This window comes from Nannospalax galili, unplaced genomic scaffold (assembly GCF_000622305.1).
Source record: "Nannospalax galili isolate Female #2095 unplaced genomic scaffold, S.galili_v1.0 scaffold576, whole genome shotgun sequence".
Classification (NCBI taxonomy): domain Eukaryota; kingdom Metazoa; phylum Chordata; class Mammalia; order Rodentia; family Spalacidae; genus Nannospalax; species Nannospalax galili.
Window position 1 is genome coordinate 2,372,639 of NW_008339223.1, and position 6,053 is coordinate 2,378,691.

A 6,053-nucleotide genomic window follows, 5' to 3' on the forward strand; every position below is an offset into this window, starting at 1 on the left:
GGCTGCTCTTGCAAAAGACCCAAGTTCAGATTTCAGTGCCCACATGGTGGCTAACAACCATCCTTAACTCCAGTTTCAGGGGACCTGACACCCTCTCTGGCCTCCATGGGCGTTGCACAACACAGGTGCACTTATACACATGCAGGCAAACACTCATACACATAAAATTAAAAAATAAATATACTTTTTTTTTAAATTTTGTGGAAATGTTACATTAGAACATGGTACTTGGATTAATTTGCATCTCAGGTCAGTCTTTCATATTTGACTCAAGAATGAATTATCTCATATTTTCTTTGAGATGGGAGCTGGATTTCTGCAATGAAAGAGGCAAAAAGCTAAAACATGGGAGTACCTTTGAAATATCCTATGCCCCAGCTCTTCCACTTTGAAATAAGAAAGTATTTAACTTGTTTTTTATTTTAACAGGAGACCACAGTTAAAAGATTTTGGACTTCCTTAAGAAGCATTGAACTGGGGCTGGAGAAACGGGCTCAGCAGCGAAGGACACTGACTGCTCTTGCAGAGGACCCAGGTTCAGTTCCCAGCACTCACATGGTGGCTAACAATTGTCCATAACTCCAGTTCTAGGGCACTCAGCGCCCTCTTCTGACCTCCTGGAGCACTGCATTTACATGCATGGAAGCAATATACTCATACACATAAAATAAAATAAAAGTAATAAAATATTGTTTAAAAGAAACATTAAACTTTTAAAGATTTGAAATTATTCAAGATTTGGGGACTTTTAAATTTATACTACATCTCATATTAATATCTTGGGGACAAAGAATTGAAAGGTTAGAGTTTAACAATGATATGCTTGTGTGTCAATATGCAAGGAGTAGTGTCCTAGTTAGCTTTAACTGTCAACTTGACACAGCCTAGAGCCATCTGAGAGGAAAGCCTCTATTGATAAATTTCCTAGATCAGATTGGCCTGTTGACAAACCTGTGAGCAATTGTCTTGATTAATTGATGTAGGAGGGCCCAGCCCACTGTGGGTGGTACCATCCCTGGGCAGGTGGGCCTGAGCTGTATAAGAAAGTTAGCTAAGCATAAGCCTCTGGGTGAGTGAGCTTTATTTTCTTACAGCAACAAAATGAAACTAGAACACTCATCATCTAGGTCTGGAGTCCACATGTGCTATGACTCTTTCCACCTTGCTTAACCTGGTACAAAACAGTGTGTCCTTGATTATCTGGAAGATGAACCTAGTGCCGTATATTTTATGAGAAGACTGCACGTGACACAGAGCAGACCACAGCAGAAGTAAGTCCCGCCACAGATTTTTTTTTTTTTTACTTCCAAATTTCCCCTGGATTTTTTAAAGGGGGAAGAAGAGGCATATTGAAGTTATAAATGTAAAAAGAAACTGGCAGAGATGAGAGGTGGAGTTTCATGATATTGTTCTACTTTTTAACATGCTTCAAGTTTTCATGATAAAAAGTTAAACATAGCTACCCTCACACAAATCTCAGCTAAAAGACTGGAGGTCCTCTGGCTTTTTTCTCCTTGTCAGAGCCCCGCCTTTTAAAGCACTTGAACTTCCTCTTGTCTCAGCTCTTCCTCCTCCCCCAGGCTGACTGATCCAATCCATCACTGAATTCAGCAAAACAAAGGAATCCACAAGAAACAGGCGCTCCCTCCTTCAAAAGCAGTTTAGTGACCATCTTTTGTTACATGAGCATACTTTGAGGGCTTAATCCCCAAAGTAGTTTATCAAAGTAACTCTCCCAAACATACAGAGTGCTTTCCTCAAGAAGGATACCGCTGAATAAATTTTTCTTCATCTTGTTACACTTATTATTCAGAATTCCTTTGCACTTTGTTCAAATGAAGCCAGTCATTGAAACTTAATTTTGAGAACTCAAGCGGGTATTCAACAAACTCTGAAAAGAATGGCTAATTCTATTTGAGTTTCACTCCATAGCCCCATTCAAAACAGGTTGTGTGTGTATCTAAGAATAAACGGAGTTACCACACAAGAGGTTTATTATCAGAGTTAAGCTTCTGGAAGCAGCTCACACTACTGGATGCTGAAAGGAAGGGAGGAAAAGAAAGAATACGGGTTGTGATGAATAGAGGGAGGAGGTTAAAGAGGAAGATGGGAATGGATAAAGAGGAGAAGTGCAAAACAAGAGATGCTTGAAAAGCTGCTGTCAGTGTTCACACCATTCAATTCTCTTTGGTCGCCAGTTCAAAGGAAGAAAACGGCGTCTATGCAAATCAGTCAGCTGACAGTTTTACCCTTTTGCTGTTTTCAGTTAGCCTGTTTCAGTTTTACTTGATTTTGTAAGGGACTGAGATTTCACTGCCTCATTTGACTAAAAGTAATGAATTCAGGCCCATGGACACAGAGGGGCTGATCAGAAACAAATAATGTCTTTCTTTCCTGCACAGTGTAAAATAAACATTTGCTGTTTAAGTCATCCTGAGTCCCCATCACACCCTCTTTCTTTTTTTTTTTTGTTTTTGTTTTTGTTTTTTTTTTAATTCCCTGGTTTTCTTGCTGTTGCACCTGCTGAACAAAAACACCACAAAGCTGACAGACTCTTGATAGGAACTAGGAGCAGATTATGTCACCAGTTCCCCTGCCCAGAAATAAGCCAGCCTGCTGGGCCTCCTGTTCACAGTGGCAGTGTCACTCCTTGCATTTCAAGAGTCAACCACAGGTGGCTCTGTCTGAAGCCCTCTAGGGAATAAGTTATGATGGGTGGAATTCAATAAGGAAACTCTTTTCAGTTGAGGCCTTGGAGCAGAGCCAGGCAAGCCTAAGCATACAATCAGCTTCCAAAGAAAATTGGACTTGTCCTGTTTTAAAAGTTTACTTTCTCCTTGTCTGACCTGTTTCTTCAACCAGGAAGTGGCACAGAGACACTTCTAAAGACATTTGGTTTTTCTATCATTTCCTTTTTTTTTTTTTTTTTTTTTTTTTTTAAAAAAAAAGAGACGTGGTCTCCCTGTAGCCCTGGCCTGGAACTCACCATGAAGATCAGGCTAGACTTGATCTCAAAGAGATCCTCCTGCCTCTGCCTCCCAAGCACTGGGATTACAGGCACCACACCCGGTTATCATTTCTTTTTTAAATGATGAGGTAAAATGTACAAAACCTGCCCAAATATCACAGCCTAACTTTGCTTCTATTCCTTTCACTTACTCTCTTTGCTTGATTTCTCATTTTGCCAAAAATTTACTCTGAATAATTAAATTTCTTCCTTTTGGAGCAACATGGTAGGGGTGAGGCGGGAGAGACTCTCAGCAGCACCTTTCCCAACAGGTCTTGCCACTTTGGGTGTTACCAAGCTTGGCTGTACTAATGCTAAGATTTATAAGCTTGATGTCCTTAACCAGACTGTGAACCGGTCATGTGGAAGTAGTACACCCGATGAGTTTCCTACAGACATTCCAGGGATCAAAGGGAACTTCAAATTAGTCAGGAATCTGTCCTGACCATGATATTTTGATGACTACGATGCTGATCGGTGCAGGAGTGATGGATGCAGCTCTACTATTGATAGCGGGTAACGGATCATGCCCTCAGCCTCAGCCTTCCAAACACCTGATTGCAATATAAATCATGAAACTCAAGCATATTTTGATCATGCAGAATAAAATTGATCTGGTTAAAGAAAGTCAGGTGAAGGAGCAATATAAACAGATTGTCACGTTTGTACAAGGAAGATTAGCAAAAGGACGTCCGATTACTCCGATTTCTGGTCAATTGAAGGACAATATTGAAGCCGTCTGTGAGTACAGAGTGAAAAAAGTACCGGTGCCCCCAAGACACTTTACTTTGGTATCTCGACTTGATGTTATTACATCATTTGATGGGAGCAAACCTGGCTATGAAGTAGATGACTTTCAGGGAGGTGTGGCTGGTGGTAGTATTCTAAAAGGAGTATTAAAGGTGGGCCAGGATATTGAAGTGAGACCTGGTGTTGTTTCCAAGGATAGTGAAGGAAAATTCATGTGTAAACCAATCTTTTCCAAATTGTGTCACTTTTTGCAGAACATAATGATCTTCAGTATGCTGCCCCAGGTGGTCCAACTGGAGATGGAGCAAAAATCGACCTCTCTTTGGGCTGAGCTGAGAGAGTGGTGGGCCAAGTGCTTAGTGCAGTTGGAATGCTGCCCGAGATATTCACAGAATTGGAAATTTCCTGTTTCCTGCTTAAACAGTTTCTAGAGGTATATGCTGAGGAGAAAAGAAAGCAGCAAAGGTCCAAAAGTTGTCTAAGAATGAAGTCCTCATTGTCAGTACAGGATTCCTGTCAACAGGAGGAAGGATTAGTGCTGTCAAGGCTCACCTGGACAAGATTGTTTTAACTAACCCTGAGTGCACAGAAGTAGGAGAAAAAATTGCCCTTGGCAAAGAGTTGAAAAACACGTTTAATTGGTTGGGGTCAGAAAAGAAGGCTGGCCATGAAGCCAGCTGGTGGTGCATTTGCATGGAGTTGGAATTTCTTTAACAACCTAGGGGTATATTTTCAAAGCAGTACTATGGAATTGAGTTCACAGCCTATGACTTTAGATAGCTATGTGGTTATTCTATTTTTATGACGAAAATTTAACTTCTGTTTCTAATATAGGGCCTACAAACAAATATAAAACATGGTATACTATTGGGTTAAATATATTTTAGCAGAAGTTAAACTTTCCAAATTAATGTCTAATTTATCCATCAGTGACAATTTGAAATTAAAATTTTCTATAACTAGCCTTTGTTATAGCACATATAATCATGACCCTGTCTAAAGTAAAATTTGCTGTAGCACATATAATCATGAACCTGTCTAAAATAAAACTTGTCTTTTTCATAAAAAAAAAATTGCGTTTCTTGACCTGGAAAACATTGCAATTATCTTTGTCTTTTGCATGTGATCACTCAAGTGGATTAATGTGGGTGTGAAATGGTTGGAAGAAGGTTTTCTTTGCCAAGTTCTTTTAATCATCCTTTTGACTTCGCATTCTGCTTCACCCCACCTCCATGTATCCCTCCCACTCCTACAGAATGTATGGGTGTGTGTGGGGGTGTGTGCATATTATTTTCTCTTTGGGGGATAGACATTCTTTAGGAGAGACTGGAATAAAATGTATGTGTGAAAGAAAAAGCTAAGCAGATATATATAGCTCTGCATCAAAGTGTTCTGAGTGGGGCAGGACAGGAAAAGGCATCTATGTGTTTTCCTCTTGGTTTAGGTAGAACCGCTGTAATTTTTTCCCTGGGGTATGGGAATCTCTGATTTCGATGTTAAAATTAGAGTTGAAGGAACTAAGGACATGGTTGTTTTCTAGAAGTTGTCATCCCTGAAATCACATGTCTTTGAGACCTATCTGCCACTTATACCCTATTACCACAACAATCCTTTGAGTTCCTAGTCATTAAGGCTCTACCCTCATTCCCTAAAGACTTCTAGCAATAATAATGAAAAATTCTTAAGAAGAGAAATTATCTTGAATAAAATCGATAAAGCCTCTTACATCACCTTTACATATAAAGCCTCAAGAACTACGGCATTCCAGGTACTGGTGAGAAGTCTGTATCAATATAGAAAAGTAGTGCATGCCATCACCTTCATGTAACTACACACCCGCCCAGCCATTTGGATAGCTTGCCATCATGATAGAGGGGTCAATTGACCAAAGATGAGAAATACATTTTTGCCTAAATACTAACTCTGACTCTTTACTAACAACTACCTCAAAAGCTGTACTGAAAGGACCTTAGAGTCATGTCCAAACTTAGAAGAAAAAACAATGCTGAGATTTACGATACCTGCCATGAATGGTGTAGATGCTGTCTACTAGTCATTTTGGCTGTAAGGCCTCAGACAGAAGCCTTCACACCAACATTTCAAAATCCTCTAAGAACAAAAGTCCTATGTATTTCCAGAACAGGAATTTTTAATGTTTCTGTTTAATGTCAGTGACCATTTAGTCAATCTCTGCAGTCATCTGGATACTCTACTGTGGCCAATACTTATGTTATTTCATTAAATCTTTATAATGACACTGTTGGTAGATGTTGTTTCCATTTCATAGCTGACAAAA

At 39.7% G+C, this 6,053-nt stretch overlaps 1 pseudogene; it reads left to right on the forward strand.

Annotated features, from left to right (window-relative positions):
• The first annotated feature begins 3,230 nt into the window (after positions 1–3,230).
• Positions 3,231–4,562, forward strand: LOC103734762 (annotated as a pseudogene).
• Positions 4,563–6,053: the final 1,491 nt, after the last annotated feature.